General features: G+C 38.1%; 1 long non-coding RNA gene across 1 annotated transcript in view; it reads right to left on the reverse strand.

Moving 5' to 3' along the window:
* Positions 1-10399: 10399 nt before the first annotated feature.
* Positions 10400-26035, reverse strand: part of LOC119489025 — a 29005-nt gene continuing 13369 nt past the window's right edge. The window contains exons 3-4 of the long non-coding RNA XR_005207076.1: positions 15020-15119; positions 10400-11447 (exon numbers count right to left, since the gene is read on the reverse strand). This is a non-coding gene — a long non-coding RNA (uncharacterized LOC119489025). The remainder of the gene's footprint in view (positions 11448-15019; positions 15120-26035) is intronic.

Below are 26035 nucleotides of genomic sequence, written 5' to 3' on the forward strand. Positions count from 1 at the left end.
GGACATTTTGCTTCTCAACTGCTGTAGCACTAATGACTTTTTCAAATTGATCCAAATGCATGTCAGCATAATCAAATTAGCTGATTAGCTGTCACATTAAACATAAACAAGTTAATTCATAATGTCTTAAAAACATATTTACCAACGAAGCTGGGAGAGTGTTATTTACATAAGAAGCATGGTAGTTAATCATGTACTTTTTGTAGTTAAAAACTGTTAGAGCACTATAGCATTAGAGCATTATTAAACTTAGCATTATATGGTTTAATGGATAAATCAACAATGAAATGTATAGTTTTAGAAACTTAAAGGGAGAGTTCAGGTGTTTCTCAGTGAGGTAGTGTGAGGTACTTATTCACAGTCAGTGTATTACCTACAGTAGATGACGGTCGGCACGCCCCGAGTACATTCAAGAGGACATTCATTTTATAAACAACAATGAAGACCATTGTTCCTTAATATGATATGCATCATTTAAAAAAAAAATCAACTCATTAATGCGAAGCAAAGGGCTGCGAAATCTGACAGAGAGACAGTACGCTATATTTAGAATATTTTCTTTCAGTTTATCTTGCCATGAGAGCTATACAGTCTTTAATTCTGACAGGGAACTGAAGCCGTTATCTGTGCTCTCGCCAAAGCAAACAGACTCCACTGGGGGAAAAAAAACGCTGCCTCGATCAGTTAGTTTGTGTTATTGCGTGCCTTTGGTTAGTTCTGATTCACCAAAGATAGAGATTTTTTTTAGGTGAGCCTTTCTTTTAGGAGGCTAAAATACGTTTTGCCGCCGGCCCCGTCCACAGCAGTACATTGCTTTGCTTCCGTGCGGTAACTCCTGTCTGCTTCTCCAAACTGGGGGCGTGCTGACCGTCATCTACTCTAGATAATACACTGACTATGGAGAAGTACCTCATACAACTATTCCTTTAATGTGTAAAATGTGACTGAATATAATTTGTTTACATGGCTGGATTTCCATTTTGTTTGTTGTGCTATTTTGTCATTGTTAAAAAAAAAAAATGCATTACAGGGAAGCCGATGATATGATAGCGTCCACTAGTAATAGGTTTTTGTGTGTATACAATTCTTTTAGAAGTGTCAATATATTCAGATATGTAGAAATCGGTTGCTTAAGTTTGTCTGTAGTACATCGGCACTAGAAATGTTAAGATCAGTAGACTGTCTAAGTTGATAGCAGAACTAGTTTGTATTAGTTAACGTCATTGGGTTGGCAATAGTTGTCTCACAATCTCATCTCATGGTTCACACATTTATGTCAGCAAGCTTCAAAACCATTAATTATCTCCTCAGGGTAATGCACTTGATCAATTATCTTGGAGCTGCACATATTCTTTATTTCACACAAAAGACATCACTTTGTATTTTAGAAATCTATTTTTTTTATCCCCATTGAAGAAAATCAAAGCATGAGATCATAGAGGGAGTAAAAAGCACCTGATCTGTGGCATTTACTTTTAATTGTGAAATTAATGTCATGAAACTAATTACCTATGATAATTAAACTATAAAACCACAGATAGTACAATGATTAGGTATGCGGACACTTTTGTTTCTAGTTCTCGTTGTTCTAAAAATAAAGCCCCTTCATTGTGTTTCATATGTTTTCTTGATTGATTGTCAAAAAAGAATTTATCAGTTTCAATGTGTCACAATGTGATAATGCATGTATACATGTTATCAAGTGCTCTCTTTTCATTATGATCATTAACTTCTACTTACCCCACCCTTTATTTAGCATTTATGTAAATGTAGTAATAAGAAAAATACAAATGACATAAACCTGAGCTGGGAGACTCTTTGGTCCTTCTCATGTCCTGTTGTTGGGCGTCCCTCTAGTGGACAAAAGAAGTCATTAAATTTGTTCTTCAGTCTTGCGTTCTTCCGTCTCTTCACAGTCTTCATCCACTATGATTCATTCAAATTAATGTTTGGTGTTGATATTACAAACCGGTCTTTCATGGAGAGCTGTATATTGTGCTTAGGTCTAATACCCCTCTTTAACAACATATTCAAAAACTAAATTTAAATCATTCAGAAACTGTCTATCTTTACAAATGTATAACATTTTGCCAATAAGGGCTTCAGTTGCCTCAATCCTAAAACACAATTCAGGCTTTAGTGTGCCATACAGTCTTTTGCTGTGCAAGAATGAGTTGATTTTCTTTTTTTGTCATCATGCACATCCTAATTAAACAACTAGTCTTCAATTGCTGTTATCATGACTTATTCAGTTTCATAGATCTGCAGCTTCTTGCTAATGGTTTGACATTATTTTATCACAAGCATCACAGTGGTTTATACAATAAATGTCCTCTTGAATGTTCTCTTGTATAAAGTCAGTCTTGAGACATTAAATTACTTGACTGAGCAGAGCTGCAAATCTCATCTGAGTATTTGCTCTCCTGCACCCTGCCCATGCACACATTTCTCAATTTGGTCTTTTGAGATAATGGTATTAAATGTGCAGAATATGTGTATATTTTGTATAAAATATAAGTATATTTAAGAAAATATTTAAAATATTGGTGATACTGATCTCCAATCATCTCCTGTCTCCAAAGCCCATAGTGCGTAAATTAAATTTAAAGACCACATGCACCTGTACTGTTCCTCTGTCTGTGCTGGTCAAGCAGATAATTAGCTCTGTTCAGGTTTTCATTGAAATACTGTGCAAGTACTTTCCTGACAAGATAAATGAAAATGATTTCAATTTACTGGAATTATACAATGTCTCAAATTGTGGTTTGCAAAATGTGTTTTTAATTGTGCAAGCTGGGTGAGCAGCTGGCTTTAACTAAAACTATTTCATATGAATTATATTTACGTCACATCCCTCGTCCTAGATTTTAATTGATATGAAATGTCATTTAACCATAAATGATATAGGAAATATGATTATCATGACATAGCAGTCTACTCTGAGGCCTAAGTGAATTCAGGCAACAAGGAGTCAGCATTAACAGTGAAAAAAAGTAGTGTGATTGATGTTTGCATTTTGTTGGCTGTTGCATGTTGAGTGACTCATAAAAGTTTTGTTGGGCTTGTCATTTTCAGTTGCAAGTTCTTTTTTTATTTTAATTGCTGACTGTTCGGTTTGCTGTGGTTGTGTGTACAGTAGTTTCTTTTTCTGTGTGTTGTATGTAATAATCTGTTGAACCAAAAGACATTTGTACATGGTATAGTAAGTCATTAAAAAGTCATATAAGATGTTATAGTATATTGCAAAAAAAAAATCAGACGGTCTATATCTATTTCAATGACTATGCTTTTGGTATGACTTTTTTATGACTTTTTTTTTCAATATACTATACTATGACTGTTTTCAACAAACTTTACTTATGACATACTATACGAAGACTTTTTTATGACTTTTTTCGAAAAACTATACTAAGAATGTTCCTGACTTTTTTCTACATACTATAGAATGACTTTCATGGCTTTTTCCGTAATACTACACTTTGACTTATTTATGACTTTTTTTTATCTACTATACTATCACTTTTTTCTGATTTTTTTTTCGACAGACTTTGCTATTACTTTTTTTTCGAAATACTATACTATGACTTTTTTATGACTTTTTTCGACTTACTATCCTTTTACTATTTTTGGCATACTATACTATGACTTTTTCCTGACTTATTTCGACATACTATACTATGCCTTTATGACTTTTTATGACTTTTCTCGACATACTGTAGTATGACTTTTTTTCGACATACTATACTATGACTATTTCCACCTTTTTTTTTTTACATACTTTATGATGATTTTTTTCGACATTATGTACGAAGACTTTTTTATGACTTCTTTCGACATACTATACAGATTTTTTCACGCTTGCACCAATGCAAGCAATGGCAGCAATGGCACCATATAGTGGTTAAGAGGGTACTACATAATGGCGTCCACCCACAATGGGCATGCCCTCCGCACGTGGGGACATTAATTAATTGATCCTTTCACTGCAGTATCATTTAAAAAAAACTTTAGACATACTGTCCTATGACTTTTTTTTTTACCCTTTTTTGACATACTATACTATGACATTTTTTTTTTTTCCGACATACTATACTATGAATTTTTTTTTACATACTATACTATGACTTTAAAAAAAAAAAATTTCAACATAATATACTATGACTTTTTTTCAACATACTATATTATGAATTTTTTTTTTTTTAAATTCGACACACTATACTATGACTTTTTTTACATACTATAATATGACTTTTTATTTTTTCAACATACTATACTATGACTTTTTAATTTTTTCGACATACTGTCCTGTGATTTTTTTTGACAAGATATACGATGACTTTTTATTTTTTATTTTATTGACATACTATACTATGATTTTTTATTTTGTCCAAATACTATACTATGAACTTTTTATTTTTTCTACATACTATAGTATGACCGTTTTTTGACATATTATATCTTTACTTTTTTGTAGTCTTTTTCTGACATATATGATTTGTGAAATGGCTCAGGCTGGTAGATAGCTGGTTGGTAAACTAGAGGTTGTGGGTTCGATCCCTATGTGACACAGTGATTTTTTAGGATCAACTTCAAATGAAGAAGTCAAATACAGAAAGAAACACCACATAAGTGTATCTATGTAAAAAAAAAGTCATAGTGTAGTATGACGAGGAGATTAATAAAAAAGACATATGTCGAAAAAAAGTAATAGTATAGTATGTCAAAAAAAGTCAGACTATAGTATGCTGAAAAAGTCATAAAAAAGACAGTATAGCATGTCGAAAAAAGTCATAGTATAATATGTCAAAAAAGTCAGAGTATAGTATGTCAAAAAAAGTATATAGTAAGTCGCAAAAAAGTCATAGTGTAGTATGTTGAAGAGAAGTCATAAAAAAGACAGTATAGTATGTCGCAAAAAAGTTATACTATAGTATGCTGAAAAAAATCATAAAAAAAGACATAGTATAGTATGTCGAAAAAAAGTCATAGTATAGTATGTCGAGAAGATTAATAAAAAAGTCATAGATTAGTATGTTGAAAAAAGTCATAGTATAATATGTCAAAAAAGTCAGAGTATAGTATGCTGAAAATAAGTCATAAAAAAGACAGTATAGCATGTCGAAAAAAATGTCATATAATAGTGTGTCGAAAAAAAGTCATAAAAAAGACATAATATAGAATGTAAAAAAAAAGTCATCGTATAGTATGTCAAAAAAAGTCATAGTATTGAAGAAAAGTCATGCTATAGTATATTAAAGAAAGTCTTAAAAAGACATAGTATAGTATGTCGAAAAAAGTATTATATAGTATGTCGCAAAAGAGTCATACTATAGTATGTTGAAGAGAAGTCATAAAAAAGACATAGTATAGTAGGTCGAAAAAAGTAAAGAAAAGTCTCAGTATACTTTGTGAAAAAAAGCCATAGTACAGTATGTTGAAAAAAAAGTCATAGTACAGTATGTCGAAAAAAAGGTCATAATATATTATGGCGAAAAAAAATCGTAGCATAGTATATAAAAAAAAGTCATAGTATAGTATATCGATAAAAATTCGTAGTTTGGTATGTGGAAAAAAAGTCATAGCATAGTAAGTCGAAAAAAAGTCATAGTTCAGTATGTCGAAAAAATGTCATACAGTATATTGAAGAAAGTAAAAAAAAGTCTTTGTATACACTGTGAAAAAAAGGCATAGTATATTATGTTGAAAAAGTTTGAAAAAAGTCTCAGTATACATTGTGAAAAAAAGCCATAGTATACTGTAGTTTGTTGAAAGAAAGTCATAGTACAGTATGTCGAAAAACAGGTCATAGTGTATTATGTCAAAAAAAAATTGTAGCATGGTATGTCAAGAAAGGCATGGTATAGTATATCGAAAAAAATTCAGTTTAGTATGTGGAAAAAAAGTCATGCTATAGCATGTTGAAAAAAGTCATAGTATAGTATGTCGAAAATAAAGTAAAAAAAAAGTCATAGCATAGTATGCCGAAAAAAAGTCATAGTATTGTATGTCGAGAAAAGATTGATAAAAAAGTCATAGATTAGTATGTCGAAAACATGTCATATTATAGCATGTAAAAAAAAAGTCAGGGTATAGTATGTCAAAAGTCATAGTATATAGTATGCTGAAAAAAGTAATAAAAAAACATACCATCAGCTTTTAAAAAGGTGTTTGTGTGACATTTCTGCCTCTGACAATTGATTTAAAAAGCCTCTAGGATCTAGTTTTTTAATAAATACATATTTTGATATTCATATTGCTTTGAGTGCAGGGCTCTTTCACTTTTTGCTGTATAAATCATGCTAATAATATCTTTGTTATGACCATCATCAAAGTAATGAAAACTATTTTTTTTCCTTCTACCTCAGGTAGGGGTATCTGAAAACTAAAGCCCTTTTGAGGATTTGTGCCTGTACTGATAATAATAATTGTACCTCTGAATATTGTATATAGATTAAAATAAGCATTAAATCAGTGTCACATTAATCTCACATTCTTACTTTTCTGAATATTCAAAGGAATATTTGACTCTGTTACATCCAACCTCATCACTTTCACATCTCCCAAACCGAAAGAAGAACGAAGGAACAAACAAAGACCCACCACATCTTTGAGGGCGGAATTGGTGACTTTATTTGATAAAACACAGCAACTCAAAGAGCATGCAGTTCATATTTCATTACACATAAACAGTTGATGGTAAAATGACATGTCTACCGTTAAAAAGATTATGAAATATTAATATACTTACATTTACTTTTGAGTGGTTTGGCTGTTAGTATTATCTTGAAAAATTGGGTTGACCTTTAATGACTAAATCCGTTTTTTTCTCCAAAAAGGTAATTTATCTTTTTGGAATGCATCTATTTATAGTCAACATATTGTTTCTGGTTATTTTTCATGTAATATTTACAACATTTAAATAATTCATCAGACCCTGGATGCAACGCAAGCTATGTACTCGGTGTATTTTTTTTGAAAGGTCATTTTCTTCCAACTATCTCTTGCATCTTTCTTCTTCTTCCTCCTCTTCTCTAGCCAGACTCGGGGCCCCTACGCCTCAGCAAGCGTGATCGAGATGCAATCTGAACTGCCTGTCAATTCACACTGCCTGTGTGTGCCTGTTGTTGGTGGGAGGCGAAGGGGGGGAGACAGGCGGAGAAATAAATAATGCCATCATCAGCATATCGTGACGCTATTCCTTGTGACGTTCGGATGAAATCTGGGACACAGTTGCATTCATCGTTCAGTGAGCTCTTCCACATAGTTAAACCCACCGACAGCAATGAATGTTGATTGTGACCTTTGCTGTGGTTTGGAAGCTGAAAGTATTTTCTGTTTTCTTCTTTGTGAAGGATGTATGCGGCGCTCTTCATGGGATTTTTCAAGGAGTCATGCCTGTGTGCAGGTTTCTGCATGTGTTTTACCTCTTTCCTTCTTCTTTTAGACACTGAGTGACAAATACTGGCCACAGGGTACAATCAACGGTCGATGGTTTTTCCAATTTAGCTGAAAACTCACCGACAGCGTTGAATGTTCACTGGGGCGAGCACAGACCTGATGGTGACCAGGGATGACAGTCTGCTTAGAAATGCAGGGGGGAGCAAGTCTTCTCTGTGGGCAAAGAGGCTTCTAACACTCACCCTCTCTCACTAAATCACTCTTTCATTCTACGAACGGGAAGGACACTGAAAAAGTCATGAGTGTTTCACCATACTTTGATGATGTTATCTTTTCCATCTAGGCTTATGAGAAAACTACAGAGGTCTATTCTATTTCAGTTTACATTAGTGGTCTTACTTCTAGAGTTGTCAAATTCATAACACACACATCATACACATCATGAAAACCTAAGTCTGCTTTTTCATTGCACCTGGTGTGGGCCATTCACTACCTGAGGATAAGAGACATGAAAAATAATTAATATGAAATTATGAAGGATGGTTGTAGCGGGTTCAGTTTTAAAAGCGAGAGTGTAGATATTGGCATTGTATGAAACTAGAAAAAACCTAAAGAATCCATTGGTACCAACCATGTCATACTAGCTTGTCGATAAGGAGGCGAAATAACGCTCCAAACTTATTGATTTCCAAACAAATTGATTTCCAATGATAAATATATACATACATTTGCTTTATAGCAAGTATATTTGACCACTCCCATGTTGATAAGAGAATTAAATACTTGACAAATCTCCCTTTAAGGTAGATTTTGAACAGATAAGAAATGTGTGATTAATTTGTGATTAACTATGGACAATCATGTGATTAATCACGGTTATATATATACACAGTTTATTGTTAAAATTATCAGTCTACTGTGCTCTTTCCTCTACCACAACCCTTGCAAAATATTACCTTCCATGGCACATGGCTATTTTGACACCAAAGACAGTGTCAGTGTGTGGGAACACATTTTACTTCACTGCAAGTAGCAGTTAGAAGGGGGAAGTCATCTTGAAACTACTGACTCATAGCGAGTTTTTAGTGGAGGCTGCAGCTAGTCGCCTGTGTTAAAGCACAGCGGTACGGCCTCTAGAGACGCACCAGCATGCCTCGAGGGCTTCGTGCAAGGTGGAGGATGAGGCAGACATCGGGTATGAAACTGTCGACTCACCCATATCTATAGCGTCTGTTGTTTCGCTATGATGTGGCACTGTGGCTGGAGAGGGGTGTTTTTTTGTTTTTCTTACACCAATACCAGTAAAGAAACTGTCCGCCATCTTGTACAAAGGTTTCCTTGCACACTGCTGAATCATTGTTGTTCATCATGAGAAAAAAAAGGGTAGAGTTTGTGAGAGGCTCAAAATTCAAATACCACAGAGCTGCTGTAGCAATTAGATACGACTTGACAATAAAACTGTGGCAATGAGTCAAGATGTGGTCGGATGATTGTAATTGTTGGAACTCTTTTACAGCAGGATAAGGAGTGACTAAGATGATGTGGTGGATACCTTATGTCCTGCCAAATACTCATTTCACACAGAAAACAGAGCTAAAAAAAAATAACGCTATGACTCTGATAACCTCTACTATGAAGCAAAACAAAATTAGTATTTATATCTGAAGATTTTTAAAGACTTGAATTTCTACTACGTGCCTGACAGCAAAGAGTGCGCTTGTTTTCTTCTGTCTTTTGGATCACAAGAGCTGCTTCATGCTTTGTCACTCCCTTAGTCCTCTGAAAAGCTTGTCATGTGTGAGCAAAAACAAAAATATAATCATAACTCAAAATACATCAATCAAAATCCAGTTTGCTAGATGTTGACACGTCACCCTAGCTCGGGCCAAAAAGCACAGTCCTTGCTGAGAGGGACACCGCAAACTCGGCCTCTCTCCACTCTCCCGAACAGTGATTTGAGTGACAGTGTTGGAATTGACAGAAGTGGATGAGAAGTAATGTTGCTTTATAAGGTCTTCTCTGGCCGCAGGACGAGGGTGACAGTAGGAAGAAAGATCCGGGACACGCAACTAGAGAGAGAAGGGCCCTGAGCTGACAATGTGGCCCTAATTTGAATGACAAGGTCTGCACATCAGCCCTCAAACCAGCCTGGGTTGGGATGATGAGTGAGCTAAGGGGAGATAGGAAGGAGAAGGGAGAGAGCGAGAGGAATAAGAAGAGACAGAGGGGGGGGGGAGGATGGAGAGGGCAGGCAGGGGTGTCCTTCCTTCAAACATGCTGGCCTTAATGGCACAGACAGCTCTGACATTTAACCACTGAATCATTTTTAGATAAGTGGATGTGGTAGTCTGTGTGGGGAGAGTTGGGACTTGTAAAAATTTCAGGAGGCTGTTTTTATGTCTAAATATAAAGAGCTTTGGAAAAGACAAGAAAAAAAAAACTCTACGTAATAATGGCGATCACAGAACATGGTCGATCTGCCAAATGGATACAATAAATTCAATTCAAGGGTAGATGGAAGAGAAGAGAAGCAAGCTTATGGCAGTAAATTGCTGGACCAGTTGGGAGAATCTGTGCAGGAGACGAGACCTGATCGCCGTCACTTATTTAGTAACTACTCTCGAGGTTGTCTTGAACAGAACCCACAGTTGGTTTCGTGATGTTGCTCAATAGAAAACCAAAACTGTAATGGGCATCTCCCAAAGGGGAATTACTATGAATGTGTGATACATGACACCACAGAACTGCAACATATGCTGAGCAGATTGTGAATGAAAGAAAGCTGTAAAAAAAAAAAAAAAAAAATGTAAATGTCAAAGCGGCTCCAAGGAGCACTGACAACAGCAAACCAGAGGAACGGGTTTGTGTAACAGATACCGTCAAAGTTTCACAGCTAGTACTGCGGACACTGTCAAAACAATTCGGTAACTCCAGAATGACAAATCATACAGTAAGGGATCGATTTACTCCAAAATAACAAAAGAACCATCTGTACTCAACGTTACAGTAGCGTGTGAACTTCTTTATTAATGTCAAAGGATATCCTTTCATCTACTGAGATGAAGGGAGAATGTTGGGCTGACAATACGACCAAAGAGGCGACATATTGGGGCAGTTTTTGTGCAACTTCTTGTCTACATAGGACTATCCTCTACTCCTCCATCTCACTGTCCTCTAGTATCATCACTCCATACGGATCATTTTAGGCATGCAAAACTATGAAACTAAAAAAATGCATTTAAGAGTCAATTTTTTTTTTTTTTTTAAATCATGGACTAGGTTGAATATGAAAATTGCATGCTAAAAAGATTTTAAAAAGATAAATAGTTAATAAGTTAATTTATACACATACATATATATATATATATATATATGTCCAGAGATAAAACTGCAAATGTAGCTGCAAAACTGGCTACACATGAGCTGAAATCTACAATCTAAATCTCAATAAAAATAAAAACTACTGAAAATGTTACAGTCAAGACAGTGATGAACTGAGCAATGACATTAATGTTCTTTATTGTTAGCTAATGTTAGTAATATTTAATGTTATTAAAAGTTTTTACTGCACTTTATACTGGAGAAACAACAACAAAAAATGTTGGGTTGAAATACAGGCCTCATTATTTCATTATAAATATGTCTCTACTGCTTTAATCAAATATTTTGTCACATTGAAGGTGTCTGAAAAACATGTGAATAAAAACTAAATCTGCCAGCCAGTTTCCAAATAGACTTTAACTATTTGGTTTTCATAAAAACACTTCAGTGGAAACCCCAGTTTATGTCTCTCACTCCTCTCTCTCTTTTTGGAGGGGGAGGAAATTCCTGGCGAGGGTGCTGTGAGTTGTTGCTCTCTGCCTGCAGGTACAGACCGGCCTCCTCTGTCTGCCTGTCTGCAGATATCATACCGCGACGTGATCTGTTTAGCTGCCTGACTTAATGCTCACCTGCTCGCACGCCTCCGGCTCTGTGTGTGTGTATGTGTGTGTGTTGACTTCTTCTGTCTCCTCACAGCTGGAATGGCGTCTCCCTCTTTATCTGCTGCCCTGCGATTACACACACACACACACACACACACACACACACACACACACACACACACACACACACACACACATAGGAAAAAGATAGATGGACTTTTAATACACTGACAAGACAAATTTAAACACTGTTAATCTTCTAGCAAACAAAAAAGCCGTGAACAAGAAAACACACACTATGACTGACAAGCTGGACTGGAAAGAATGGGGCTGATTACAGTAATTGGGGGAGAGGAAGTGAGAAAGGCAGGATTGTACGTGCACCGAAACATGGACATAAAACCGCACATTTGCAAGAATTTATCAAAACTAGCAATACTTGTTTCTGTTTCTGTTTCATGCTTTTCAATACATTTGAATATGTAGAGGTTCTTTGTGCATTAAATTAAGTAGAACAAGAGCCTCAATTCCCACTTGTGCTGAAACTGGATGCTTCCCTCCGTGTCGAAAGGGCTCTGGATTTTATGGTGTGCCAAGCAGCATATTATGTTGTATATTTTTTCGTTATTTCATCCTCAGGTTGTCACGGTGCTGACAGATGCAGGCTGACGTGTACAACCACGCTCACAAAACACACTTGAGTAGGGGTCTGAGTCCAGCTGGAGGTGGTCTCCTGCCAAACCTGCAGGCAGGCTGGCTGTATTCATATTCATCACGCACACACTGATTGGAACTGACAGGACACACACACACACACACACACACACACACACACACACACACACAGGCGCACACACACACAGCTGGGAAAAAAATATCTCGGGTGAGTAAATCAATATTTCAAGGGCAACTTTCTAAAAAAAAAAAAAATAACGAGTTTGCCACCTCTGCTGCATTATTCTTTGACTTCTTTTTCTCCTATTTTATCTACATTCACAAACAATATCTATACCTTACATTAAAAAAAGGGGCAGGGCCATTGAGAACAGACACCTAGAAGTGGATGTGAGAAAGAGACAGCTACAACTGGATGTAGACTAGCAGCAGTGAGTAATGTCATGGGAGAGGAGCAGACTGGGGAGAAAAAGCGAGAAGTGAATAATAGCCAATAGGCTGGGAGAGCGACAGGAGCGAAAGAGATGGAGGAAGCCTCTCTCTCACACACACACACACACACACACACACACACACACACACACAGCAGAGACTCCGCAGGGCGCCAAATAATAACCTTCCTTGTCATTATCATCGCCCAGCCAAACCGCTCACCACTCCTCCTTCTCCTCCACCTCCTTCCGTCTTCAACACAATCATTGCCCTATCGTTTACAGTGGGCTGCTAAATGGGAACATCAATAGACACATCCATTAGCAGTGCGAGTCCTTTCCTCTCTGATTCTCAAGTGCTTTAATAGCCGTCACACACACGCACACGCACACACACACTCTCAAGCCACACCTCGGCCGACTGTTAACAAAGCTAGCCTCGCACAGGCCGAAAGGCGAATTGATGGAGTGTGTCATTACAGCTGGTTAGTAAGACGGTTCTTTCCGTGAGGGCGTCAGTTAACCTGAAGCTAGAAACAACAAGGACGGGGCTGCTTTCTGATTTAAGTAGCTTTCATAAAAGCAGCAGTCCTAGAATTTCTTCTTTCATTCATGTATTTATTTATTTTGCCATGCTGTGTTGTTTTTGCACTGTGCTTTTCAAAAATCACTGTTTTATCACCTAAAAAAAAATTCACTGGATTTTCTGTTTAAGCTCTTTGTAGGTGGAACTCTGCAGTCTTTTCAACCATTACTCATGATGACTCCTAATTCTTGCACGTATTACAAACAAACCATTTCAACCAGAGTCACTTCGGGAGAAAATTTCCCTGGGAAGGACCTGCCAGACATCAGGAGTTTAAACCTGACATGTGCATAAAAATGAAATACTACTGTGTTATATCCATTAGTAATAGTAACTAAAGGTGGTCTAAATTTTCCTTTGCCATACAAATCAGTGCTTATGAGTTTAAACACATGAATCCAACACTGGCATAACACCAAAGTGTTAACTCTTCTCCTCTATTTTAATCGGTGTAGTACAGTTGTTGTGATAACCTGGAAACATACTGGACAGATCAATGCAAATGAATTAGGGCTGTCAAAGTTAATACGATAATATTGCATTAATGGAACTTGCGATTTTTAGGTTGTAGCGGGCTTATTTTTAAAGCTAGAGTGAAGGTACTGATATCATATGAGACTAGAAAAGCTAAGGAATCCATTGGTACTATGTCATAGCTTGCCGCAAAGGAGGCTAAATAATGCTCCAAACTTACACTAAATTTTGGCAAGGAACAACATGCCCACTTTATGATGATCACATGCAGTTTGGGGGCAAGTTATAGTCAAGTCAGCACACTGACACACTGACAGCTGTTGTTGCTTGTTGGGCTTGAGTTTGCCATGTTATGATTTGAGCATATTTTTTATGCAAGATGAAGTACCTGTGAGGGTTTCTGGACAATATTTGTCATTGTTTTGTGTTGTTAATTGATTTTCAACAATAAAGATATACATAAATTAGCATAAAGCAGCATATTTGCCCACTCCCATGTTGATAAGAGTATTAAATACTTGACAAATCTCACTTTGACATACCTTACATTTTTAACAGGCAAAAAAATGTGCGATTAATTTGTGATTAATCACAAACATTAACAGCCCTAAAATTAATTTATGAGCTATTGTGTTTAAAAAAGTTGATAAAACACACAAACATAAATCATAAAAGGGCAAACTATCATCCTGAATGTAATTTGTGAAGGCCAACAAATAAAAAAACTAATCAATGCAAAGAGGAAAATCTTATTCAGAACTGCATTAATACCTTGTTAACCTCAGGCTGAACTTTAGTCACTGTAACTATAGATGCAAATTATGTATGGGCAGCTGTTTGACAGTTTAATGAACAGCTAAATAAACCCCGCCCGAACTCATCCAAAAACAGTAGCGGAATGAGAAAAAGATAAGGAGGAACAAGAAGGGCAAATTACAGCGAGCGAGAGGGAGGGAAGGGTTTCCCACAATGCCGCCACACACACTGTAATTTCGGCATGTTTTTTTTTTTTGTTTTTTTTTTGGATGCAGGGCGAAGCAGGATGCTGGGAAGCCTGGGAGGGGCACCGGGTGGGTAAGGGGGGTTGGATATGGGGGTTTGTGGGATATGTGGTGCGGCTGTTAAACTTGACTTGGTTTTGACTGATGCAAATAGAAAAAAATAAAGCAGGCTTTGTGCATGCACACACACACACACACACACACACACACACACACACACACTAGACATGCATGATAGCATACAATCAAAATTAAAATGAAATTGCATAAATTAAGATTTGTTCCAAAATGAGACATCCAAATTTAATAAAAAGCCTTTTCACTAGCGCCAAGAAACTACTTTTCAGAAGTTAAATTACTGAATTCAGCTAATTTCTTTTTTTTTAATTACTGAATTTGGAGCATTTTGGAAAACAAGCAGTCAATTTGTCTTTAAATTACTCACAGGCGAAAATAGCAGTGGATAATGAGTTTGTTTTCTCACATTCACGCCATTATTATCCCCCTAACTCGGTGGTCTGTGATTCTTACCGTAACGGGCATGTGTGCGTGTGTGTGTGGTAGACCGCAGACAGACTCTAGGTGCCTTCACATGTGTGTGTGTGAATGCGTGCCTCCTTCATGTCTGGACCTGGACAGAAAACAAACAGAGAAGAAGAAAGCACAGGATAAATTCAGGTGTTGTTTGGTAAAGCATGTCATTAAATTAAACACACACACACACGCTCACTCTGTGATGTGCACTTAAATTATTCAGCAGGACTGAGTGATGTGTGTGACAGTATTAGCTGTAATAAATCTGCACTTTCATGTCGTATGTACAACAAGCCCACTCACAACCTATTTACACTCTGGGTGGTCTTGGGGAACAATGACAAGCAGTCGCCGTGTGTGTACATTAACACATGATTCATCTTAAAAAAAAAAAAAGAAGTTTGGATGTAGGCTAGGTGGTTTAAAGAGAAAATACCACGATGCCTCAAGAACAAGAGCCCCGCTAACACAAACATAAGGAATCAGCCTTTGAAGCCACTTTGCAGTTTGTAAAATCAGATCTAGATAAAACATGCAACTGATTGCGAGTTACAATGGCTGCTGTGTCCCTTCTAATAAAGCTGAAATGTCACCAATGTGCTTTTATGTGGTGCCCTAAATCAGTTTTCAGATTACAGTGTATTATATAGAACTGGGTGTCTGACATGCAGCACGATGAGGCTGGGAGTGTTGTGCACTGAGACAGAATGAGTTATCAAAAAGAATTTCCGAGTATAACATCTCAAGTTGACCAGATGGTGTTCAACTAAACCTATACATGATTTACTTTGTTTGAAAAAAATAACAAATATAAAAACATAAGTAGCAAGAGAAAAGAAAAAGGGAGAGAAAAGTCAACTCGGGGTGCAACTAATAATATTTTTTTTTGGTTAATCAGTTAATAGTTTGGTCTATAAAATGTCGGAAAATAATGAAAATGTAAGTCACAATTTTCCCAAACCCTTGCTTGTTTTGCTGCATCAAAATTGTTGCCGATTCATTTTCTGTTAATTGACAAATCAACTTATCAATTTAGCTCTAAAGTGGTATAATCTGTTCATAGTATAATTTACAGTTAATATAATTACAAGTACAAAGAACAACCGTATTGGAGCATCAGGAAAGCATGGAAATTATGAGAGTCCCAATTTAAAAGGGATGTGTTGACACTGTTTAACATTATCTTACAAAACAAAAAGGCATTATTATTATTGTAATATTATATCACATGTCAGTTTTTCTCTGCATCCCCTGATGTTTTCTTTGATTCGAGTGCCATTTGGTCTCCCACTGTGACTAATAATGAGTCACACTGTGTACTCTCAAAGCTGCGGGTTCATTTGTAGTGAATAAGCACATTAAAGTTCCTGTGGAAGACATATTCATCAATGTTTTTTTTTTAGCTACTTTGACCGTTAATGATTTCTTTGAGCGCCCTGCTGTTTGTAGTTTTATGAAGTCCCTCAGAGTCCTTTTTTTTTTACTTCTTTGCTTCAAGAACCATTTGGTCTTTGGCAAAAACTCTAGCGAATGGTCATAGTTAGATGTGGCATGTACAACTGCGTCTTACTAAATATATCTAGACTTCTAAATGTGCTGTGTTCAAGCACGCTATCTGTGTCCTAACACCCCAGCTTCAATAAATGGACCTGAAAATTCCTGGGAATTAAATGTACGATGTGAAACCAAATGAAAACACACACAAATTAAAGACAAAAAGTGTGTCCAAAAGGTTGTTGAAAGGTGGCTTGCTAATATAAGACTTGCAAGTGAAATATGGTTCCTCTGAATTCCTCTCAGCCGGATCTACATTCACGGAGAAAGAACAATGATTGACCTTGGCCAGATGATAAATTACCTCAATTGTTCATACTTCACTTTGATGTTAAATACAGTGAAACGGGGCCGCACAGGAAAGCTGCTCGCCACAGCTGAAGCAGAAATTAAACCTTTTATGCCGCCTAAGAGCTGCCCTCCTCATTTCTCTTTTCAAAGTTCCACTCTGTGCCTGCATCTGCCAGAATATACATAAAATGTACCATTATGTCTTGCCGAGGTAATGTTTCCTTCAGCTACTGTTCTTTTCCATCCTACAATGTTTCTCTAACCACCTCTTGCATCATTTCTCTCCCACCTCTCCATTTGTCTCTCATTGTTTTTGCTCTCACCCACTCCCATCCCTCCCTTTCTCTGCTCCAGTAAGCAGACTTGCTCAAACCAGGGAGGGCACCTCAGTCATTAAGGTCCCGGCACGGAGTCACCAATTTATACTCATTAACAGATCCATGTGCTGCTCAGTACATAAAAAACAAAACGCCGGGACCACCCACATGTTTAGTCCCCCTCAAAACAAAATGCAACAATAAAAGATCTGTGCTCTCTCTGCCGACTAAATGAGCCAATTCACGCGAATGGAAAGAAAGAAGTTGCAAATTAACGGACGATGGGTACACAGGGTGTTTATGTGTTAACGAGAAGACACCATTAATCTGGATGGAGTGTTTGGAAAGCCCTTGTTGTTGTGGGATTGACTGGCCTTGCAGTTTTTTGTTTTTCTTTCCACAAAATAAAAAATAAATCTTGTATAAATCACACAAATGTGTCAGGGAGGAGAGAGTGTAAGCCAGTTAGATGTGTATTTTATAAGACAAACTGTTAACATTCATTCTTTGTTGAGTGTTTTCAAACTGTGCGGTGCTTTTATCACAAGAGTGACAGAGCCGTGTGCCTAGAAGTCGTACAAAACCAGTGCATACACCTCATTTCTAGTGACACGGGTGACAGTTTTCTCTCTATTGACCGCTACAGAGAGGCTGCAGGGTCACGCAAATAAGCTCAGCTAGAAGTTATTTGGAGGCTATTCTGTACTTGTGGTCTTGTGTGGCTCAATGGGCGAAAAACAACACAAACATTGCAAGAGTTAAGAGTTCAACTTCCAGTGGGCCACCCAGGGTTGAAATAAGTAAGATACTCTGTAAGAGATTTCTGCTCTCTAGGGAAACAAAATCCTGCAATTACAGTTTTGTTTCAGGCTCTTTGAGCTAAATAAATGCACACAGAAAAAGACATCTTAAAGAGTAGAGAAGCATTTATGGTCTATATGGTAACCTTATACATCTAAGCCTTTTTTTTTTAGTTTTTTCAGATGGCTTCAGTTGAATACTTAAATAAAGACCAGCATGACACTGAAAGATGCTTATGGCTTCCAGATAAAAGTTAAAAGTTGGTTCTGTGATTAAATGCAGAGTATTGACTCACAGTTGTTCTTTGTAAAGTGTACATTTCTAAGTGTACCTCTATGAATGTCAGGTGTGTCTGCCAACTGCTTTGATCAATTCACATTTCTTTTAAACCTGCTAAGCCATGTCCAAACAACCAGCCGGCTTACAGGACAAGGAAACAAGTGACACTGTTTGCATTTCTTTACCTTTTATGTCTGAACATACTATATACATCTTTGTGCTTTGTCAGGATATGTCTGTGTTCTTGCCCATATTGTGTCTGTTTGTAATAAAACTAGCACAGGCATGTAGACCTAGACCACCCAGAGCAGTTACCCAAACACCCTCCTCACTCAAGAAAAAGAAAGAAAGAAAGAAAGAAAAGTCACTAGTCTTAATTATATCCATCCTCTGGGCGTGTCTTTCTGCCCAAAACAGACATCTGAGCCACCCCCCCACCAACAGGCCACAAACCTCACCGAGGCCTTATGGAAAGAACTTTTTGGTGAACACATTGACCTTAGATGGAAATAAACCTATTCAGCACTGCGAGGAGTTTTTTTTTTTCCCACTGAGGTTACAAAGACAATCTGGTTTTATATTGTTTATTGTTGGATTATCTCCTCGTGTACCCGGAGACTTGTAAATGATCCCCGACTTTCAAAGTTCTTTTGATAACAAAATCTGTGGGATGTTAAAATCAAGTGGGTGAATTGTTTACCATATCAAAAGAGGGCGGGATGAAATACCAATAATATCAAAACCTGCACAAAGCCAGGCGCTTGGATGAAAGAGAGGAAAAGACGAGACGACGTTGTAATAAGGAGGCGTCTGCTCCGGGGAGGAGGTTGTTGTGACTGCACTGTTCTTTCTTATGATCTATAATTTTCAAGCTGGCAGTGTGAAGGGGGGGCAACCTATTGGTGTCCACATAGAGAGACATAAAGACATAGAGAAAAAGAGTCTACACAGGCAGGACCCCAGCGGCTATCTGCCAGACAAATCCTCCCCGGGCTTTGATCCTCTGCCCGTTTCTCTCTCTGCGGTTTTCAGGCAAACAACTGTGATGTTTTAGCTGAAGTGCAATGAGATTCCCAAAAAAAAGGAGGACTCTGAAAATCTGCTGCAAAAAAAACAAAGTAACACCAACACAAAAGAGCTAATTTAAGATGGACAAAGCTAAAAATAAACTAAATGGTCATCGCCCCTGTCCACTCCTTCTTTCCTAATGTTCTCAATATGCTATCCACCAAAGATCAAGGGGTTAATCTGCTTCTGTTGCATTTTAGCGGAGATGCTATCGAAGGCCATTTGTTCCACGCAGCGAGGCTAATGACCCTGAGCCGACGTTTGCCGTTTGGCCGGGAAGAGCGAGGGAAGGTAAGTAACCTCATATATTCTCGGGGGCTGAGCTAATGAGAGGGAATGGGAATACAAGCTACGGTCCATCATCTACTTAGGACCCAGACAGCAGTGCCGTCGTCCTCCCCTGAGTGTAAACACACACACATACATACACAGGACAACTCTAATAGGAAACCCAACCATCCTCCTCTTCTTGCACCTAATTTTTACTCCTGTCTCGTTAAGTAAATGCACTATGTGTAGCGTTTTATCATCAATAAGTCAATACCACATTAATTCTGACACATTGGTATTTTTACTGTAAACAAGGAGTTCTATCATCGAGACAGCTGGCAGCTTCCTTTGACCTTTTAACTGCATTTGTGTAGATTTTTGTCTGCTGGTACGCTTTACTGCACAAAACATTACAAAGATGATATTCGTGCTGCACAAAAAAAAGCAATTAAAATAAATAAAGTTTAACACTAATGTGTAAAAGCAGCCCTGTCTCCTACAAATGATGTCCCCATACAACTTAACTGCATTCTCAAATATGTTTGCAGTGAAACTTATTTTGTCGCAGATTACGTTTATCTGTGATGTATCACAAATACGACTGTAATGACGTGCTACAACGAGTGACGCACAGAGCAGGTGACGTAGTATATCAAGCGACCGTTAATGAAAGTTACGTGGTGTAACGTTCTTGAAAGTTACATGGTATAATAACGAGAATAACCAGCGAGAAAGTCCACTACGGGCGAGCAGGAAGGTTGGTGGACTTTACCCCAGGAGACCGCTGTTCGTGTCCCGTGGGAAACTAAAAGTCAACTAACTTATTTTAAATAATGTAACAAAACCGTAACCCTGATGTTTTTTTACTAAACCTAACAAAGTATTTTTGTCGCCTAAACATAATGAAATAGTGTTGGGTTTTTTGTTTTGTTTCAATTGATAACATGTTTAAGATAGTTTAAAACTGCGACCATAATCCGGGAGAAAATATATTTCCCTCGAAACATAACTGGGAATGCAGTTTTGTTGTATAGGAACATAATTTTAGGAGACAGTATTGGTAAAACCCATCAGTCCTCTGGATAATATAGTGATGTAATGCAATTTGTGGAAATACTCCACCATTAATCTAATATGGATATAGGACTAATTTTAAAAAATGCACCTTGGAAAATGTTTTTCAATAGCTTATGCGTCTTAACGTAAAGATTCTTCCTCATAAATGACTAGTAGCGGTATATATACTGTATATATACTGTATATATACAGTATATATATGTATAAATAGATTTCAGGGCGCTGTGCATTATTTATCTTTAGCTTGTTACAGCCACATATGGAGGAGCACACATGCATACACAGAGGTATAGCTGAGCGGCCATGTGAGGCTGAGTGAATTCTGCTGTGATGGAGAGCGGCAGGGGGTCCACTCCTCTGCCTTTATTCGATTCAAGTCGAGCCTGGCTGCCTCTTTCGCTCCTCTGGCACGCACACAGATATTTATGCATGTGTATGTGGAAAAAGAGAATGGGTACAGGAATAAGTACTCTACTGCACTCTGCGTATGAGTGTGTGTGTGTGTGTGTATAAGTGTGTTTGTGTGTGTTGGTAATACCTCCAATGGCAGACTAATGATAGGTCTTATCGACACCCAGCAGTGAATGCAGGCCTTTGTCTCCGCTCGGGACGCATTATGGAAAGCTTAGGGGGCTGCCTTTGACTCCTTTTCATTCTCTCACCCACTGATAAAACCCAGCACAAAAAAGGCAACTGTTATACAGCTCTGGTAGCGTGGCAAGTTGAGACACAATACACCCCTGTGCCCCCGCCATCAAAATAAGCAGAAGTTTGGTGCACGGCTCATGAACTCCGTATAAGTCACTGACAAAAGATAGAAATTAACACTGGGATTTACATTTTAGGAAACAAAATCACAGTGCCTAAAATTACCATTCATTTTGAATATACAGCATATTATAGGGTGACTGGATGGAAAGAGGAAAACCACAAGTTGCGTGGGCTTGGTGAATAGGCCTACAGCGAGAATGAGAGTAGACCATTAATGATTCTAAATTACAATATGCATATATTAGTAGTGACTATATGGCATTTTTGTTTCCATTTCAATCTGTTTGAGCGTTTAAAAAGTCATTTCTTGAATATTAAAGCTTTAGAATATTTTTGGCATTGTTGGACAAAAGTTCCATAATAACCTTTCAGCATATGTATAGAGATATATAGAGAAAACTAGACTTCTGCACCTCCTCATGGCTCTGTTTTCAGACTTTCAACAATTTAGCCCGTGACGGGAGACTTTGACCAATCACAGGTCATTTCAGAGAGAGCGTTCCTATTGGCTGTGCTCCGGTTGGTGGGCGGTGCTCGGTATTTCCTCAACTGATCTCAACATGGCTACCGGGTCACAAACTTTCTCATTTTACAGCTAAACCGTACACTACATGATTTTTCTGTAAACATCTGAGGTAAGAAATAGGCATTACAGTAACAGAATATTGATTCATATTTGATCAGTGCTGCCTAGTTTGACCGTTTGAACGGAGATCGCGAGTGGTTGACAGCTGCTCAGAGACGGCAGGCTTCAGCTCGGCTCTGATTGGTTGTTTTCCTCCGGTCTGTGAAATCTTGCAGATGCCATTAGGAGCACCGGAGGACACAGAGGCACATGGTTTTTTTTCAGATTACCTGTCTCATGCACTACTGTCAGGATAAAGTGACCCTTTTATAAAAATAACTTTTTTTAATCATATTTGCTCCATTTCTACCCACTGCTGCTTTAAAAGATAGAAGAGATAACATTGGACATTTAATTCTACAGTACTGCCCACAGATACATCCATCACATGTGTAGATATCTGGTTAGCCTAAATATAAACTATCTGGATGTAGTTAAAGGCTTTCATTCTGGCAAGGACTTTTTTTCTATCTGCTATAATTTATGATTCATGCCTCCAAACATTAAGACTGTCAGGGTTCTCAAATTGATGTTATCTCATTTTGAAACAAATATTGATATTAATGGCTTTTCCATTCAGGTATGTAGGGAGTAGTTTAGAATGAGTGTGTGCTTTTCTCTGCCTCTGAAGGCTCGGTTAGTTATTGTGCTTACTTGAGGGTTAGAGGCTGGGGCAGGGTCCCTTAGACAAGCAGTTTATGAAATGAAAATGTTTTCTTTTCCAATGATGGCAAGCGTGACTTTTCACGTTTTTAAGAGTTCAGCATACGGCTCCTTGGGGAGACCTAGAAAATTTCTACGGTCATTTCCTGCTGAGTCAATAAAAATCTCTCTTTCTTTAACTGTTTTCCTTCTCTGCTTTATTTTGAAGAGGTTATTGTCAGGAATAGCATATAACTACATTATATTTCTCACTCTTCGCTCTCTGTCTTTGGATTTTTCCTCTTATTCCCCTTTCTGTCATTCTCCATTCACCTTTATTTTCCAGACAGATAACTCTAAGGGGAAGTACAGAAGAGTTCCTCCTGTCTTTTCTTTTCTCTCTCTCTCACTCTGTATTCTTTCTCATCTTCAATCTTAAGCAAAAGAACAATAAAAGAACATTCAAACGTAGACCTTCCTTTTATAGCTATCCAAAAGAAAGCCCCCAAGGCCAAGCAGAGAGGATTTAGAGGCAGGTAGACTCCCCCCCATCCCATCCCATCCCTCGCAGCAATTAGAGAGAGGCCAGGAAGTGCAGTATTTTATGACCTTATAAAGACATTAGAGGCATCGCTCTATTGGCCCTCACCCCCACTTCTCTATTTACCAGTTCTACACCAACTCTCCCCTCTCTCATGGATAATTCTCTCATGCTCACTTTGAAATCTTCTCCACCAACATCTCCATCCCTTTCTTGTTGATTCCTACTCTCTCTGAAATCTTGTGTACCCACCACCGTCTTAATTTTTCTATCTCTGCCCCCTCATGCCCAATCTTTCATCCATCCATCCATCCATCCATCCATCCATCCATCCAGGCATTTTGAAACTGCTGCAGCTTCAAACTCAATAAAAAGCTCTCATTCTAATCTCTAATCCTCTGGTTGGTGGTTGGTGGTTGGTGGGTGTCTTCGCTGAGGGGGAAAAGGCTTTGATAGAGGAGCACACTCTGTTGTTCTATGCTTTTCCTTTGTGCGGACACAAATGTTACCATTTTCGACACTTGTCCATCAGGCTTTTACGCCCGCTCCCCAACTGAGTATGTCCCCCTGAGACATACTGAGTATGTGAGGGGGGGCCTCACCATTGTAAACCACCGTCCATCATTTGCCGGTTATTTTTGCGGGAGCGTGAAACTGACAATTACTCGCTCTGTCCTCAAGTCCTGCAGTGAATCAATACGAGTTGACGGAGTGACTCATTTGCCTGTCATTTCCCCATATGCGTTTTTTGAAATATGAAACCGTGTGACACATTGTGGCTTCAGCCTCGCAACCCCCGCCTTCGTACACACACACAAATGGACACCGAAAGAGAACCACGGCACTTCTCGAGTCCTGCAGCTTTTAAAAGCCCAGCTTAGACAGACTCGGCTGCTCCTCAAAGACCTTCTTCCACCAGAGCAGAGGGAAGACACACTTGAGAGGAAAAAAAGCGGGGAGAAGAAAGAGCAGTGGCATGTCTGGATACTTGCTTACAACATCCTCCACCTTTTTCCTTTCTTTCTTCCCCAGACTACGCTTGCATCATTTGACCAGTTCCAAACACAATGGGGTTGTGTGTAGCTGTACAACTTGTGACTCCTCTAATCCCTGGTTGCTTGATGTATAGCACATCCATCAAAAGAATGACGAAAGAGGAAGGAGAAGGCATTTCTTCCTCAAACGAGTTCAAAACCCACTTCCATTTAAAACAGCTTTGTCTTGTCCAACTGGGGTTATTTGGACAGAGATTTGAAATGGGGGGAATTCCAATCATTATTAAAACTGATTATTTTTTGGCTTTGGACAATCCCCTGGAGGAGAGTTTCCCACTTTTAAACCATTCCTCTGCACCCCCACAACCTTACTAATCTCTTTCATCATCATCTACTGTCTTTTAAAATGGTGGGATGCCCTTTTTTTGGTGGTTGTGGACGATGGAAAGATTGGGCCGAGAAACAGCAGTGTGAGTACCGAGAGGAAAAACCTGAAGGGAGGTGAAATTGTAAGAAAAGACAGAAGATTGCACGGCTCAGGCGGACTGAAAATAAGTGAGTGAGAGTGAAAGACATGAAAAAAAAATAGAAGAAAGAACTGAGTTTGACTGGACTGGGTTGATATGAAATGAGCTGAACTGAAATGAGCTGAATTGAATTTGTTCTGTCCTCTGCCGCACGTCATTGCGAGGTACAGTTCACATTGCAAGTATTTCTCATGGAGGAAAAAGAGAGTGATGGAAAAGGACATTTGCACAGGCAGGGCACGCCAGCAAGGCAGTACGTATTATGTCATGTAATAGAAGAGTCAATGGTTCATTTCCCTAACATGACTTGAACATTGAACCCTAAATGCTCATTTGTGCATTCCCGTTTTACCTTGTTGTATCATGATAGTATTTTATATGCGATTCATGGAGGTGTTTATAATGTGGTGTTCAGAAGAAGGAAGAAACAAAAGAAAGAGTAGCACCTTTAGAAAGTCAGCTTTTAGGAAATCCCCTAAAAAAAGACATAGCACAAAAAACGAATCACCAAAGAGAAAGAAAAAACAGATCCTGCACATTACCATTTATAGAGCCTACAATATAATAATAATACTGTAAATGACCTATACTTATGGAAGGATCTTCTATGACTAACTACGAAAACTCTGGACTGGATCCAAAAAAGGCTTTAAAACAGTCCCCCCATTGCTATTATAACCTCAGGGTGGAGGGCTGAGGTTGAAGAGAGTCTCATCAGAAGGGAGGATGACAAGAACTGAGAAAAACAACATATTCTTTTCCTCACACTGCCGCTCCTCTTTAACCATCCCCCCTATCTATCTGTGTACGGTGGCAGCCATTCTGGCCAAGCCTGCATGGCAGAAAATGATATAGTGCTGCTTTCAGCCTCACACAGAGAGAGTGAGGAGATTACTCTCTGAGAGACTGCTCGCTTTGGGAGCCGCTGAAACACAGTTAAAACAATACAGTGGCTCTATTCCCAGTTTCACTCCTGTGCTTTGCCTTTTGGCTATGCTGTTCTCCAAGGTTTTTATTATTTTTTTTTACCTTCTGCATCCCTGAAATGTAGGACTTTTTAAAAATTGTAATGGATGCTAGAAAATCCTCACAACATGAAATGTATTCTCTGTATTCTGATACAAAACAGGGATGGGCTAACCATCTGCGATAACACAGGTGAAGTTTGTATGCAGATGTAAAATCAATGCTGATGACTATATTTCCATATTAAAACACTTTTTGGACCAATGTCCAGTATTCATGACCGAAGAAT

The sequence above is a fragment of the Sebastes umbrosus genome, chromosome 5 (assembly GCF_015220745.1).
Source record: "Sebastes umbrosus isolate fSebUmb1 chromosome 5, fSebUmb1.pri, whole genome shotgun sequence".
NCBI lineage: Eukaryota > Metazoa > Chordata > Actinopteri > Perciformes > Sebastidae > Sebastes > Sebastes umbrosus.